Source organism: Vigna umbellata, chromosome 10, assembly GCF_029865625.1.
Source record: "Vigna umbellata cultivar VRB3 chromosome 10, Vumbellata_1.0, whole genome shotgun sequence".
NCBI classification, from domain to species: Eukaryota; Viridiplantae; Streptophyta; class Magnoliopsida; order Fabales; family Fabaceae; genus Vigna; species Vigna umbellata.
In genome coordinates, this window is record NC_142174.1 from 245,744 (window position 1) to 261,454 (window position 15,711).

The following is a 15,711-nucleotide window of genomic DNA, read 5'->3' on the forward strand; positions in this document are numbered from 1 at the left end:
CAAGCGTTTTCCTCGTCCCATTCCAGCATAAACAATTATAAACATCTTTAATATATTAACGTCAATATATTTTAAAGATAGAACAAATAGACAACACCGGATAATTTCAAGTAACCTAAAAAGGACAAACTGGACAAATTCTGAGGAATTTCACCACTAAGTTGGTTTGTTGAAAAAATCGAGAGATTCTAAATTTTTCATGTTTCCTATCTCACTTGGTATTTTTCCTGTTAATTTATTGTTGGATAAGTTCAAGGAAGACAATCCAATGAGACTAAACATTTGTGGAGTTATTGTTCCGGACAAATTATTACTTGACATATCAATTAAGGTCACAGCGTTTCTATAAATTAAATATTTTTAGTTTGAAAATATATATACCTAAATGAAATTATGAAACATTAAAATATTTAGTAATATTTTAAGTAAGGAGTGAATAGATCAATGCATAATTAATCTTTGATTTGAATGAGTCTTTCCAAAATGGTTTTCGTGGGGTAGGGGACACATTTCTCTAGTCAAGTCGTTGCAATGCAAATAACTATATTTTCTTCTTTAACACAAAACAACCAATGATTCCTTCTTTTAGTGCTAAGTTACTGAAATTTTAACCACTCCACCATGGATTATGGCTTCATATCTACCCACCCAAAAATTAGAATATAATATAATAAACTTACTCTTATTTTAATAAATAGTTTTAGTCAATGCACTCATTCTCAACAAATCAATTAAGAATCCAAATTGTTATTGATTGAGTTTTGAAAACTTAGAATATAAATTAAAATTTTTTAAAAACAATTTAGTATATGTGTTAATAAATTTTATGAATCTATCTAATATTTTAATTAAAAATATCAAATGAATTATTGTAAAAAATAGATTAAAATTTACTGCATTAAAATTCTTAAAACTTGGTTGTGTTTTGAAAACTTAGCTCTAAACTAAAAATTTGTGACACTAACATCCTCTGCACTCTATTAATGGCATGTGATCTTAAACAACATTGTACTGTCATTTCCACCAAAATCTTGCTAGGATATATTTTTAGATTTTGGATACACCTTCTTCATAGGTGATTTTAAAAGATTTGTTTTTAATAAACTAAAATTACATAAAATTTTGGGTTAAATATGTTTTTAGTCCCTCAACTATCAAGCGATTTTGTTTTTCGTCCCTATTTCAAACTTTTAACGATTTGATCCCTCTCCTTAAGGAAATCATAATTTTTGGTCCTCACAAACTAACGCCGTTAAATTTAGTCTCACGTGGCTAACGGTATGCCACATATGATACTAGCTTTCACATTAATATTGTGCCACGTGGTGTGCCACTATTCACCACCCTCTTCTCCTTCTCTCCTCTTCCACCACCACCTTCCCCTTCAACTTCGTCCTCACACAAGCCCGCCACCACCAACCCCTCGCGCTAGCCGCCGTCGCCAACCGTGAATCACGTGCTGCTGCTGGTTGGGGGAAGGCGACACCGGCGATGAATAGTGGAGCGTGCATTGCAATTGTGCTGGTGATTACTCTGTGGAGATTTCGTGGTCCTTCGCCGAAGGGATTCGGGATGCGTGTGGGAATTTCAGCTTCGGGGTGGTGATTTTGATTTCGGAGATTAGTGTTGTTGGTGTTGCTACTGGCGACGACGAGGGCGTGGATGGAAGTGGGTTTCTTGCTGACAATAGCGTACTTACTGTGTTCCTCCACGGTTTCGAAAGCGAGGTGGCCAACCAGCAAGGTCACCATCTTGTGCTGAGCGAAAAGGTCCTGAGACTTAGGGTAATTCGCAGCGAGCTCCGACACGGCTCGTTCGCGGCTATGGGAGGGAGCCCCCCGAGGTACTCACCGCCGGCGTCGCCAGCCGAGACGCGGAGGAGCCAGGAGACGTCGCCGACGGAGTTTTCAAGGTGGGAGGAGACCTTGCGGAAGGCGGCGCTAGGGTTGAGTGTAAACACGCGATTCATGAGAGCGTTGCCGCGACACTTGAGGACCAGGGCAAGAGCCTTGTCGAGGACCTGTTCGGTCTCTTCGATGATGCGGCGCGTGGGACGCTAGTAGAGTTCGGAACTGGCCTGACGGAGCAGCGAGGGGTTGGTGGTGGCGGGCTTGTGTGAGGACGAAGTTGAAGGGGAAGGTGGTGGTGGAAGAGGAGAGAAGGAGAAGAGGGTGGTGAATAGTGGCACACCACGTGGCACAAGATTAATGTGAAAGCTGGTATCATATGTGGCATATCGTTAGCCACGTGAGACTAAATTTAACGGCGTTAGTTTGTGAGGACCAAAAATTATGATTTCCTTAAGAAAAGGGATCAAATCGTTAAAAGTTTGAAATAGGGACGAAAAACAAAATCGCTTGATAGTTGAGGGACTAAAAACATATATTTAACCCTAAAATTTTACTTGTGTTAGTTTTTTGACGTGTACGTGTATGTTTATAAAGGGTTTTCTGACGACTTATGATATAAAAATATTATTCAGCTAGATACAATCAATTCTAATAATTATGTGTTTGTACACTTATGAAGGTAAGAATGTGTGTATGCATTTATGCGTACGTGTGGGTATATAAGCCAATAGAGTGGTTGGTGGGTGTCTGAAAAAACAGAATAACTTTTAAAAACACTAAAATGAAGAAAACCAAATGGGTCATCTAAATAATAATAATTTGATACATATAAATTTTTTACATTTATTTGATAATATTTTTTATTATTTTTTACTTTTTTCTTTTAAAAAAATATACAAATTAACTTTTCTATAACTATTTTATTTTTATATTATATGAAATAAATATAAAAATGAATTACTCTTTCTTATTCACTTATATTAAAATCATCATTCGACCCAATAAAATTTTCGGCTCAACTGGATTAAATTTTTCATTAGACTGAATCTAACTTGACTCAAATGGATAAGGTGATTAAGTTGATCAACTGAATCCTTTTCTTAATTTTTTTTTTGTTAAAATTTCTAATTTGAAACTTAACTTTTTTACTTAGATATTTTTGTAATAATACATGATTATTACATATTTAGATGTATGCTTAATTGAGATATTAAACTTTATACTAATTCATAGTATTGACACTTAGTTTCCTTCAAATAATATGATGAAATTTGGCAAGGAATTTTGAGTTATATATTAATATATGATGCGCTTTTATTTCAATCTTTGCATATTCTTTGAAATTATTTTAAGAATTGTCACCAAATCAACATACTTCTTTTTAGTAATTATAATTTCTATGAATGATTAAATTGTATATTATTTTCTGATTTTTTATGTCGTATTCATGATGAGGAGTACCATATTAAAGGTGAAAAACAACAATATTTCTCAATAATATTAAGAGTATCATTTAATTTTTTGTTGTGTTTTGAGATATTTTATGTGTATTTAGGAGCTTAATAAGTTCTTAAATGATTAGTCGTTATAAAAATTTTCAATACTTTAAATAAATTTTTGTAACAATAAAATTTATTTATTATAAGTTTGAAATCTGACTTATATATTAAAATTAATTATTACAATTTTTCACGATAATATGAATTATATTAAAATATTTATTAAAACTTAAGTTACATAAAAATATATTTATACTTAAATATATTTTAATTCCTTATCTCTTTAATTTTAAAAATTATTTATTATCCCTCTGTGTAGATGTTATTAGTGAGAATTATAAATTACAAAATTGACAACTTATGATGTTTTTAACTACGAAAACAAAATAAAAATAAAAAATAGAACATAAAAAATTTCTGTCTCGTTTAAAATATTTAGTAATATTTTAAGTAAGGAGTGAATACGATCTATTCATAATTAATCTTTGATTTGAATACGTCTTTCCAAATTTGTTTCCGTGGGATAGGGGACACAGTTTGTCAAGCAATGTTACCATCGGTTTCTCTAGTCAAATCGTTGCAATGCTAATGACTACAAATTTCTATATTTCTTGTTTAACACAATATTTCATTATATTATCAGATGACAAATTCCAACATCGTTAAATACTTCCCCTAAATCGTAACAAATTATTTCAGTTTAATATTAAAGTTGTAAATATGACATTACATTAAAGATTTAAAAAAAAACATCTTTTATAGTAATCTTAACCTCTCAAAGTATAATTATTTGGGATTAAAAATAATTATTATTTATTTTAAAAATGAATATTCTCCTTATACTTTTATTTTTAAAAGACATCTTATTAAAATTATGAAGATATATAATTACTCTTAATATGATTATTAATGGGTAAACAGCCCCAATTATTATAAATAGAGCTTATCTCCATTATGTTGAAGCCATCAGCCCTTCATTTCTCTTGCAATCATGAATACATCTCCCTCTCAAAATGCAATCATATTTGTATGGTTGCTATGCGGAATCATCTTCAACACTGCCTTTTGCAGCTTCAATATTCGTTGCAACCAACAAGACATATACTATAAATAGAGTTTCTCTCCATTATATTCATCATCCATCGTCCTCTTCGTTTCTTTTGAAAATCATGAGTAAACTTCTCTCTCAAAATGCAATCATTTTTGTATGGTTTCTATGCGGAATCATGTTCAACGCTGCCTTTTGCAACTTCAATATTCGTTGCAACCAACAAGACATGCATGCTCTCTTAAACTTCAAGCAAGGAGTGGCAGATCCACCAGGTGTCCTTTCTTCATGGTCCACTAAACTAGATTGTTGTGATTGGAAAGGAGTGATGTGTAGCAACATCACTAGTAGAGTCACTGGAATCTCTCTCCCATGTTCTACAATTCCTCCAATTTACAGGGACAAAGAAGATAAATCAAATTGTCCTACAGGTTCCATTAACCTCTCTTTGTTGTTAGTGGAGTTGGAATTTTTAGAATACTTGAATTTGAGAAACAATGACTTCTTAGCATTACAATTTGATTATCTGCATAATCATAATTGTCATAATCTATCTACAACTATTTCTCCTCGTTTGTGTGTCAACTCTTCAACCCTTCGTCATCTTGATTTATCACTTAACTGGAATCTTGTTATCAATAGCCTTCAGTGGCTTCCCAACATTTCCTCACTGGAATATCTTAACCTTCGTGATAATGATCTTAGCATGGAAAGTAATTGGCTTCAATTAGTGACTATGCTTCCATCACTTTCATTCCTCAATATGCGTGCTTGTCAACTTAAAGACTTGAGTTTGTCTCTTCAGTATGCTAATTTTACTAAACTCGAATTTCTTAGTCTTTCTGCAAATGAATTTAACTCGGAGTTGCCTAAGTGGTTATTCAATCTTAGTTCCACTATCTATACTTTAGACCTTAGCTCAAGTTCTCTAATAGGACATCTACCCAAGGACTTGTTAAATCTTCGAGAACTAGATTTCCTGAACATGGAAGACAATAACTTTGATGGACCCATTCCAGATTGGTTAGGTGATTTCGAACGTTTAGAAACTCTTATTCTTGGAGTAAACAACTTTTCAGGATCTATTCCCACAAATTTGGGAAATCTATCAACCTTGATTACCTTGATTGTTGGCTCAAATCCATTGACAGGAGTTGTGTCTGAAAGAAATTTTGCCAAATTGTCAAAATTAAAGGAACTGGGCATATACTCATATGTCGGATTAATCTTTGATTTTGACTCAGATTGGATTCCACCATTTCAACTTGAGGAATTAGTACTCGGGTTTTCAAATCCCAACCTTCCTGCGTGGTTTTATACACAACAATATCTTGAAAGATTAACTATATGGGATTCATCATTTGAGGCTCCAGACAAATTTTGGAATTTGGTATCATCAGTGATTGAACTCGAATTAGAAGACAATTTGATAGACGGAGACATGTCAAATGTGTTGTTGAACTCTACAATCATTGATATATCATCAAATCATTTGAAAGGTTGCTTGCCTCAATTATCAGCAAACGTGGTTATTGTCTCATTATCAAATAATTTATTATCAGGAGAATTGTCTGCCCTCTTATGTGGTCATAATGTGTCGAATGGGAAAAATAATTTGATGTACTTGGACATATCATTGAATAATATATCTGGAGGGCTTACGAATTGTTGGAAGAATTGGAAATCTTTGGTTGCTATTCACTTGGGAAGCAATAATCTATCAGGAAAGATACCTTCATCACTAGGCTTCTTATCTAATCTCGCCTCACTCCATTTGCATGAGAATAATCTACATGGACAAGTTCCTCTCTCATTACAAAATTGTCGCTCTCTCTTGGTTTTCAATGTTCGCAATAACCAATTATCAGGAAACATACCACTTTGGATATCTCATGGTGTATTGGCTCTTCAATTAAGATCCAATCATTTTACTGGTAAAATCTCACCACAAATATGTCACATGTCTTCCCTCATTGTGTTGGATATTGCACAAAACACAATCTCCGGTCATATACCCAGTTGTCTTGGTAATATCAAAACCCTACTTTTCAACAATGTTTCACGTAACAAGCTTTCTTTTAAGTTTCCTACATTATATCCTGGTCGTTTCTACAGAAACGATGACAGTCTTGAATTGGTTACTAAAGGTCAAGCATTAGACTATGATAGAAACCTACACTTTATGACCTTGATTGATATGTCAAGTAACAATTTGTCCGGAACAATACCTCCACAAATGTTTAGTCTCATTGGATTGGTTTCCTTGAATTTATCCAATAACAAATTATCAGGAGAAATACCAAATGAGATCGGAAACATGAAAAACTTGGAGTCCCTCGATTTTTCAACAAACAAACTTGGAGGAGAAATTCCTCAGAGCTTATCCAAATTGTCCTTTTTGGGTTACTTGAACCTGTCATTCAATAATTTGACAGGCAAAATACCATCAGGCACACAACTTCAGGGATTCAGTACACTTAGTTACATGGGCAATCATGATCTTTGTGGATCCCCACTTACCAAAATCTGCTTTCAGGATGATAAACATAAACACACAAAGCTTGTAGACGAAGACGAAAATCAATCTAAATTTTTTGTATGGTTTTACATCGGAATGGAATCTGGATTTGTGACAGGCTTTGTGGGAGTTTGTTGTGCTATTTTCTTAAACAAAAAGTTCAGGCATGTGCTTTTCAAGTTTCTTTATGACTTGAGATATCGACTTCATGCACGGTGGCCGTCAACATGAATTCCTTTCGTTAAGATCGAACAAGTTGCATGACAATACTGGTTAGTATAATTTTTTTTATACGAATTTTATTTGAATTTATTTTTAATAATAGTTTGTTCTTCACCATTACTAAAATATACTTTAGTTCTTCATTTATTTTTTAACTATTGATTATTCTTTATATATTTTTAAATTATAGTAATATATATCTATCGAACTTATTTGAGAACATATATTAAAATAAGTGATAATGAAGCCTTTCCTAATAATTTAATTATTCTTATAAAATTCTTTCAGTGTTATATCTTAGGTATTTTTCACTCATAAGAAAGGGGAGGAGTGACCAAGGGGAAGAGAACATGGTGGTGAAGTTCTTACAAGCAATGTCAGCAGTGATGAACTTAATATTTAAATTTGGTTGTTATTAATAGTTGGTGTATTTTGTTTTCTCTGAGCTACAGTGATGGTTTTCAACTTAAGTGGAAGTATATGTTGTATTTTATATGGCAAAACTGGATCTTTCCATATTAGCTTTTCTTAGTATCAAAGGCACTAAATATAGGTGGCAGATTCAATAAATATTTTTTAAAAGTTAATAATATGATATTTGATGAAATATATATAATATTTGATGAAACAATTAATGCGAACCTAACTTTTTTTATTAAAATGAAGCTTTTGCTTTATCTATAAAAACAAATATATTTAAATGGAACTTAATGGGCTCCTCTCCCTTACTTAAGCCTATTGTACATAAATATTACACTCACATATAACAAATTAAGAAGGGGGCTTCTTCCTACCCACTTTTTTTCCTACATCCCCAAATTTCACTTAAACCTATATATTATATATATAAATTATTAAATTAATTAGGTATGTTGTAATTACTATTTACCCACTTATATTTACTGATTTATTGCTATATTTACTTTTCCCAAGTTATTTTCACCAAACAGACTCAACCACGTTTTTCTTCTTCAATCAATTTCATCTTAACAGAATTCATCATCGTTTATTTTGGTTGAAGCATGTATATAGTTTAATTTTAAAATATAATTTTGGAATTTCCTAAATTTTGATATCTAGTTTTAGAATCTTTCAAATTTTGAAATTCAATAAGAAAAACTTAACAAAATTTCAATATCTAGTAAGAAAAGGAAAAAGTGAAATCCCTGGGTTGAAATCCGGTAAACAACATAATGTTTCTTCACGCAATGCTTCTTTATTTTATTGGGAAAGGAAATCAAGTCACATTGATATCCACATTAAGTTTTCAGAAATCGAATGCTTCTTTCTCCTTTGTCCTTTGTTACTGAGTGTACGTGGTTCGTTATTATCCTCTTTCGAAAACGCTAGAAATTAGAAAATCTCATCCCATTTAAGTTTGTTGTTTTTTTTTTTGTGTCATCTGTTTCTTTCTCATTTACTGATATTTTCTGTTTGCATATTCGAATGGTTACAAACAAAAAACATAAGACAAGCATCTCTGGACATACAGTTAACATCATCTAAGCTTTAAGCTTCTCCGAATGATGGGATGGGAAGGATGAACAAGGTTTGTACTATATATTCTAACAATTTGTTACTTTTGTGTTATAATATTATATTATTGCAAAGTTAAAAAGCATTAACTGTGAATTGAAACGTTGTATTGCAACGTTAGTCTTTTGATTGGCAAACGAAAATATTTTATTAAATATGCCAACCGTTAAAAATCTTTATGAATTTTAATTTTTTTTATTTATCTTTATGAATTTTAATTTCTTTTATTTAATTGATTCCTCTATAGTTCTATTTTCCATTTCAAAATACATAAAATTCAGTTTCTCATTCTTCTCTCTTCTGAGATTTATTATTCTTTAGCTCTTTTTCTTCTTATAAATTTTACACTCTTGTTAGAGATCATTGCTAGTTCTGATATCCTCAGAGATATTCTGGGAAGTTCCTGTTGTATCCTGGAGGATTTGCATAATACACCGCGGATAAGTTATTAAGGACAGTGAAACTACACGTCTCAGGAAAGTTTGTTCGTGATTCTGTCAGCCTTTTACAACAATCTTAAGGACTTATATCTGACATCAACAACACGTCTTCGACTGGACATAATTTTTGGCGCTGGCAAGAACGCGTGTTCACCCCTTCAGTCATGTATGGAGTTGTTGCTACTCCCAAAAGGTACGTCCACAAACCTGATCACAAAACGAAAATTATTTTTCTTAAATCCTGTCCCAATGAATCTAAACCCACCTGGCATAGAGCGAGAAACGACGATCTGCCTAGAGCCAATATAGCCGAAGGAGATGACATTATTGTTGCGGTCGTTTCTCAAGTAAATCTGATGACCAATGTGAGCAAGTGGGTGCTACCAGACATATCTGTGCAAACAGAAGTGCCTTTACCTCTTACACTAGTGTAGGGGATGGACACGTCTACCTCGGTGATTCCAGGACCACCCATGTTCTGGGAAAAGGAAAAGTTCTTCTCAAACTCACATCTGGAAAGACTTTAGCCTTAAGTGATGTGCTACATGTGCCATCAACCAGAGTTAATTTAATCTCTGTAGCACTATTGGGAAAGGTGGGGGTTAAAGTGTCATTTGAGTTTGACAAGATCATCATGACAAAAAATAATGTTTTCGTGGGGAATGAATATTGTGATCAAGGACTCTTCCTTCTAAATGTTTCTGAAAATATTAATGAATCAAGTTCTTCTGCTTATATTGTTGACTCGTATGATATATGTCATGCTAGATTAGGACATGTGAATTCCTCGTATGTTTTGAAATTACAACGACTAAGATTGATTAATATGCATGATAAACATAGTAAATGTGATATATGTGTAGAATCTAAATTAACAAAGAAAACATGTTTTTCTGTAGAACGCCAAACTGAGCTATTAGGGTTAATTCATCGTTAATTACGCATATGAAAATTCCTTGCTCAAAAATAAGATATTAATTTAGACATTTCTCATTCAAAAAAATTATGTGTTTCACATATATATCTATTCCAAAACTAGCTATATCTATTACAAAACTAGTCCCTTGTCATTATGATAGATAGGAAATTGATGAAAATACAAATTCCAATTTAGTTGGGAAATAAGAAATCGAATAAAACACATAAATAAGGACTTCAAGATAGAGAGGATATAGGAAAAAAATTATAAAATGAAACAGGTTTTGTGGGGATAGAGGGACTTGAACCCTCATGATTTCTTAAGTCGACGGATTTTCCTCTTACTTTCAATTTCATTGTTGTCGGTATTGACATGTAGAATATGACTCTATCTTTATTCTCATACTAATCTAGCTGATATGAAACAAACCATGTCTAGAGGAGGTAAAAATTATTTTATGACCTTTATAGATGATTATTCTAGATACCAAAGTTTACTTAATCAAATATAAAGATGAAGCTTTTGATGTGTTTTTAACCTATAAAGCAGAAGTAGAAAACCAATTGAATAAGAAAATTAAAAGGATTTGATCAGATAGAGGTGGTGAGTATGTGCTCTTTAATGACTTTTGTATTAAAGAAGGAATTATCCATGAAGTGACCCCACCATATTCACTTGAGTCTAATGGAGTAGCTGAGAGAAAAAATAGAACCCTTAAGGAAATGATGAATGCTATGCTTATTAGTTCTGGTGCAGCTGATAACCTTTGGGGAGAAGCCTTGCTTACTGCATGTTTTTTACAAAATAGAATACCCCATAAGAAAATTTGTAAAACTCCTTATGAGTTGTGGAAATGTTACCAACCTAACCTTAAATATCTAAAAGTGTGGGGGTGCTTAGCTAAGGTGATGTTATCTGATCCTAAGAAAAGGAAAATAGGATCTAAAACCTCTGGTTGTATGTTCTTAGGTTATGCTGAACATAATGCTGCCTATAGATTTCTAGTTGTTAAAAGTAACATACTTGAGAGAAATTCTATAATGGAGACGAAAAATGCTGAGTTTTTTGAACATGTGTTTCCCTTAAAGGTTAGTGAGATGTCTCAACCTGTTGATGATAATGATAATAGTAATATCATGATTGAGGATTTGAGAAAAAGTAAAAGACACAGAAAGGAAACTTCCTTTGGAGATGACTTTTATACTTATCTTGTTGATAGTGATCAAACAAGCTTTGTAGAAGCTACCAGTGTTCTTGATGCAAAACAGTGGGATAAGGCCATTAGGACTGAAATTGAATCAATTCAGAAAAATAATACTTAGACTTTAGTAGATTTGCCTAAAGGAGCAAAACCCATTGGTTGTAAGTGGATCTTGAAGAATAAGGTTCATATGGGTAAAAACAAGTCACTTGTTAGTTCTGATAACACTAAATTGATTTTAATCAATTATGTCCATTCCTATGGTGTGTGTGAAAGTGTTAGAGACTTCATTATTGAGAGGTTAAACTTTGTCATTAAAATTCTATATGGTGATAGAATTTTATCTTAAACAAAGTTTTAATGATTTTCATATCCCTTATGGGTGGTGTATGATTTGCAGCATACACTTGATGAAATCATATGAGTGTCGAGTGGGGCTGCTTGCATGAGATCTTGGCATGATCTCCAAAGCACTCATGAATACCGGGCACGCGCATGGCCTAGTAAGCGCAACAGAACGATAACAACAAGGATTGTGGGGATGTATTGTGATTGATAAACCCCTAACACACGTCAAGTGTCTTTGGTTCATATAGTTTGTTATACCAACTACACTGTTGTTGAGACCTCGGCAAGCGTACCGGATCGTTCAAGTAATAAATCGGTAAGTCCGAATATCGTTTTCCCAAGAGATTTGTTTTGATTCACAGATTGTTAAAGCTTACTAATTTAGCGATTAATAAACGTATTTTCACAACACAAGTAAGATTTGCATAGAAATGAAATTAAAGTGGTAAAAGCAGTCGAATTAAAGTTCACTGGGGTTGAAATTCAAGTTCATCACTCCAGTAATTTTCTACTAACACAATTCCTCAAAATTTAGCATCGACATCCTAGGCGCATGCAACCTCTGATCCCTCAGATGACAGTTCAGAATCACTCAAACTAAATTACTAATCCCTTAGCTAATTCAGTTATCAGATTTGCCTTAAACCCAATGTCACAGATGACTAAAAATTTCATCCTATGTCTAGGACTTGAAATCCTTTAGTAGTTTTATCCTAGGTCCGCGATCTCATACATTTCCCAATGATTTAACCGTTCAAATAGCTCAGATTCCCATCATAGGCATGAATAATAAAGATAGAACACATAATTCAAACAAGTTCATGCATTAATAGAGAAATTACATAGAAGTTCAGAATTTTACTCTCAACCCCAGTGAAATGGAGTTCTAGCTACACATATACATCATAGAAGCGATAAACGATGGATTGGACGGTGGAAATTGGTGGTTTTCCACCATGGAAGCACCTAGACACGAGCTTGGACGTGAGCAGCAGAGTCCCCCCTGATCTCCTCCCTCCAGAACTGTCTCTCTCTGCCTCTGGATCGCGTTTTTAAAGAGAAGGGCTGTAAGTGATTTTTCGCTGGGCGAGCAGCCTCTTCTCGCTGGGCGCGCGCGCTCGCTGGGCGAGCGTCCACCGCTCGCTGGGCGAGCGTCCTCGCTAGGCGACGAGCGTCACGAGCTGGTCACGGGCGTCCACTCGCTGGACGAGCGTTCACTGCGCGCTGGACGAGCGTCCTCGCTGGACGACGAGCGTCCGTTCGCTGGGCGAACGTCCACTTGTTGGTCACGGGCGTCCACTCGCTGGTCACGAGCGTCCACTCGCTGGACGAGCGTCCACTCGCTGGGCGAGCGTCCACTCGCTGGGCGAGCGTCCACTCGTTGGGCGAGCGTCCACTCGCTGGGCGAGCGTCCACTCGCTGGGCGACGAGCATCCGTTCGGGCTTGGTTATTTGGTCCTTTTGGCTTGGCAAATGACGCGCTCCAGGTCTTTGACAATATCCAATCCTTATTCTACTTTGAAATAAACAACAAAAGCATCAAAACACATTTAAACAATCAAAACTATATTTACATCAACATTTATATACTTTTCATGAGAATTAACACTAAAACTCACTCAAAAGCACGACAATTTAAGCAACAAATATAAGCAAAGTTTACACCTATCAACTGTGTGTTAAGTATCTCAATCTAAGACTAGTTCATATAGCTTGCTATACCAGCTCTGATACATTACATCCTATGAGACCCAGAATAAAAGTTTTTTATCTTTTCTTTCAACTTTTGCAATATGTGGGGGATTGTTATAATATTATATTATTGCCGAAGTTAAAAATCATTAATTGTGAATTGAATTTCAGAACGTTGTATTGCAAAGTTAGTCTTTTGATTGGCAAACGAAAATATTTTATTAAATATTTTATTAAATATGCCAACGTTCAAAGTTTTCAATGTGAATTAATTCTAACGTTCAAAGTTTTCAATGTGAATTAATTCCAACATTAAAAATCTTTATGAATTTTAATTTCTTTTATTTAATTGATTCTTCCATAGCTCTATAAATAGAGAGTTATTTCCCCATTCCAAAACACACAAAATTAAGTTTCTCATTCTTCTCTCTTCTGAGGTTTAATTTTTATTTCAGAGATATTTTGGAAAGTTCCTGTTATATCTTGGGAGACTTGCGCAATACACCGCAGATAAATCCTTAAGGACAGTAAAACTACACGCCTCAGTAAATTTTGTTCGCGATTCTGTCAATCTTTTACAATTGTTACTTTGTTTCTTAATATTTGTTTCTCAATCACTACCGTCATTCATCACAATTCTTTGACCTGTCGCCGTCGAAGTCGAAGGATAGGAAAGTGATTAGTGAAAGGAGCAACGGAGTGAAGTAGAAAATAATAGCATGAATTGGTGGCTATGATAAATGTGGCAGTAGACTTCCAACCACGGGGAAAAGAGAGCAAATTGTATATGTCTGTGGTGCAGAGAAGAGGGATATCAATTGCTTGTCTTATAAGAAAAGCAACTTCAGTATCCAAAAGATTTCCAAATATTTTGATATAATCTCCAAAACTTCAACTAAGATCGATATTCTGAACAAGTATCTTGATCTACTCTCACTCGTAAATATGCCCATGAGGTGTGTTGAATCTTGGAGAAAGTATACAAATTATCTAAATTTATATATTTATTAAAGATATTTCCATTCTTCATTTAATTTAAAGGTACGTCATTTAACCTAATAAATTAGGTCTTATAGACATTTAATCATTTAATGAATACAAGTAAAAGTAGTAAGAAAAACCAAATACAACTTTTATAAAAGAACAGAATATAATTCTTTTCTTAAATATCGTATATCTAAAATTCGCAAAGAAAGATAAAAAATTATTTAAGCCTTAAAAATATACTAACAACCAATTTTTCTTCATTTGAAATGTAAATATTGATATGACTATAATTTCAATATATTTATTTACGTCCTCCACAAACTTTCCTTTCGAAAAAAAAAAGTATATCTAAATTGGAGTTTGTTCCTTCTGTTTTTTCCACCGTGATGTGCACTAATCTGACTATTATTTTGTTATGTTTACATCCTCCACTAACCTCCCTTTCTGAAAAATAATTAAACTAAATTCATTTTTTTTATTTTTGTTTTCATTCATCCGGACAAACAAATAATTAATTCAACGGACGGAAATTTGTGAACGAAAAATTTATGATATTATCTCTTATCACAGCAATTAAATCCAATATGTATATATAATTGTTACACTCTTCGGTGAGATGTTGACGCAGTCCAAAAATAAGATAGAGATGAAATAAATGAAATTGAAATGTACATAATAAAAACAAATACTAGAAAAGAAAAATGTTATCGGTCTTATACTTTTTAAAATCAGATGAAAAGGAAAATAAAACCCTTTGCAAAAAATAATACTATTTTCTTACAACAAAAATGTCCAATTTTATCAAAGGTTTTTTTATGTCGGGGTTAAAACCTCCGCTAAATACGTTTCCTGCACTGGGAAAACAGCATCACAATTACCGACACTGCGATTTTCGGGGGTTTTCAAAATTGTCGGTACTAATAAGGGTTTTCATAAAAATCGCTGATAATTACTGGGGGTTTCCAAAACTGCCGGTACTTGTAGGGGTTTTCACAAAATCACCGATAACTACTGAAAGTTTCCAAAACCCCCGATACTTGTAGGAGTTTTCACGAAATCGTCGGTAATTACCAAGGATTTTCCAAAACCGTCAGAAAATCATTTTTTTAAAAAAAAATAAAATTATATATTTATATTTAGCATTCAATCAATTTTCCTTTATTATGATCTCATCCAATTAATTTATAATCAATATACTCTGTTAATGAACCTATTTAATTGAACAAACAAAATAAAATTCATTTCATACATTAAATTGTGTAATAATATTTAATACATTATTTATACATAAAACTATCTAATCTGATATTAAACCCGTGTAAAATTATAGAAGAACTAGGAAAGCTTTACTTAACAAGGAAACCCTCATAATTACATGATTGTTGTAAGGAGAATCGATAATGTGGCAAGCGCGAAGAACATAATCTCATGGTTGTATAGGCCTGCTGAAA

At 33.4% G+C, this 15,711-nt stretch overlaps 1 pseudogene across 1 annotated transcript; it reads left to right on the top strand.

Moving 5' to 3' along the window:
* Window positions 1-4,463: 4,463 nt before the first annotated feature.
* On the top strand, window positions 4,464-9,848 carry LOC124841747 (receptor-like protein EIX2; annotated as a pseudogene). The gene is made up of 3 exons (XR_015782624.1): window positions 4,464-7,187; window positions 8,608-8,686; window positions 9,031-9,848. The product of XR_015782624.1 is annotated as a receptor-like protein EIX2 (transcript).
* The last annotated feature ends 5,863 nt before the right edge of the window (window positions 9,849-15,711 follow it).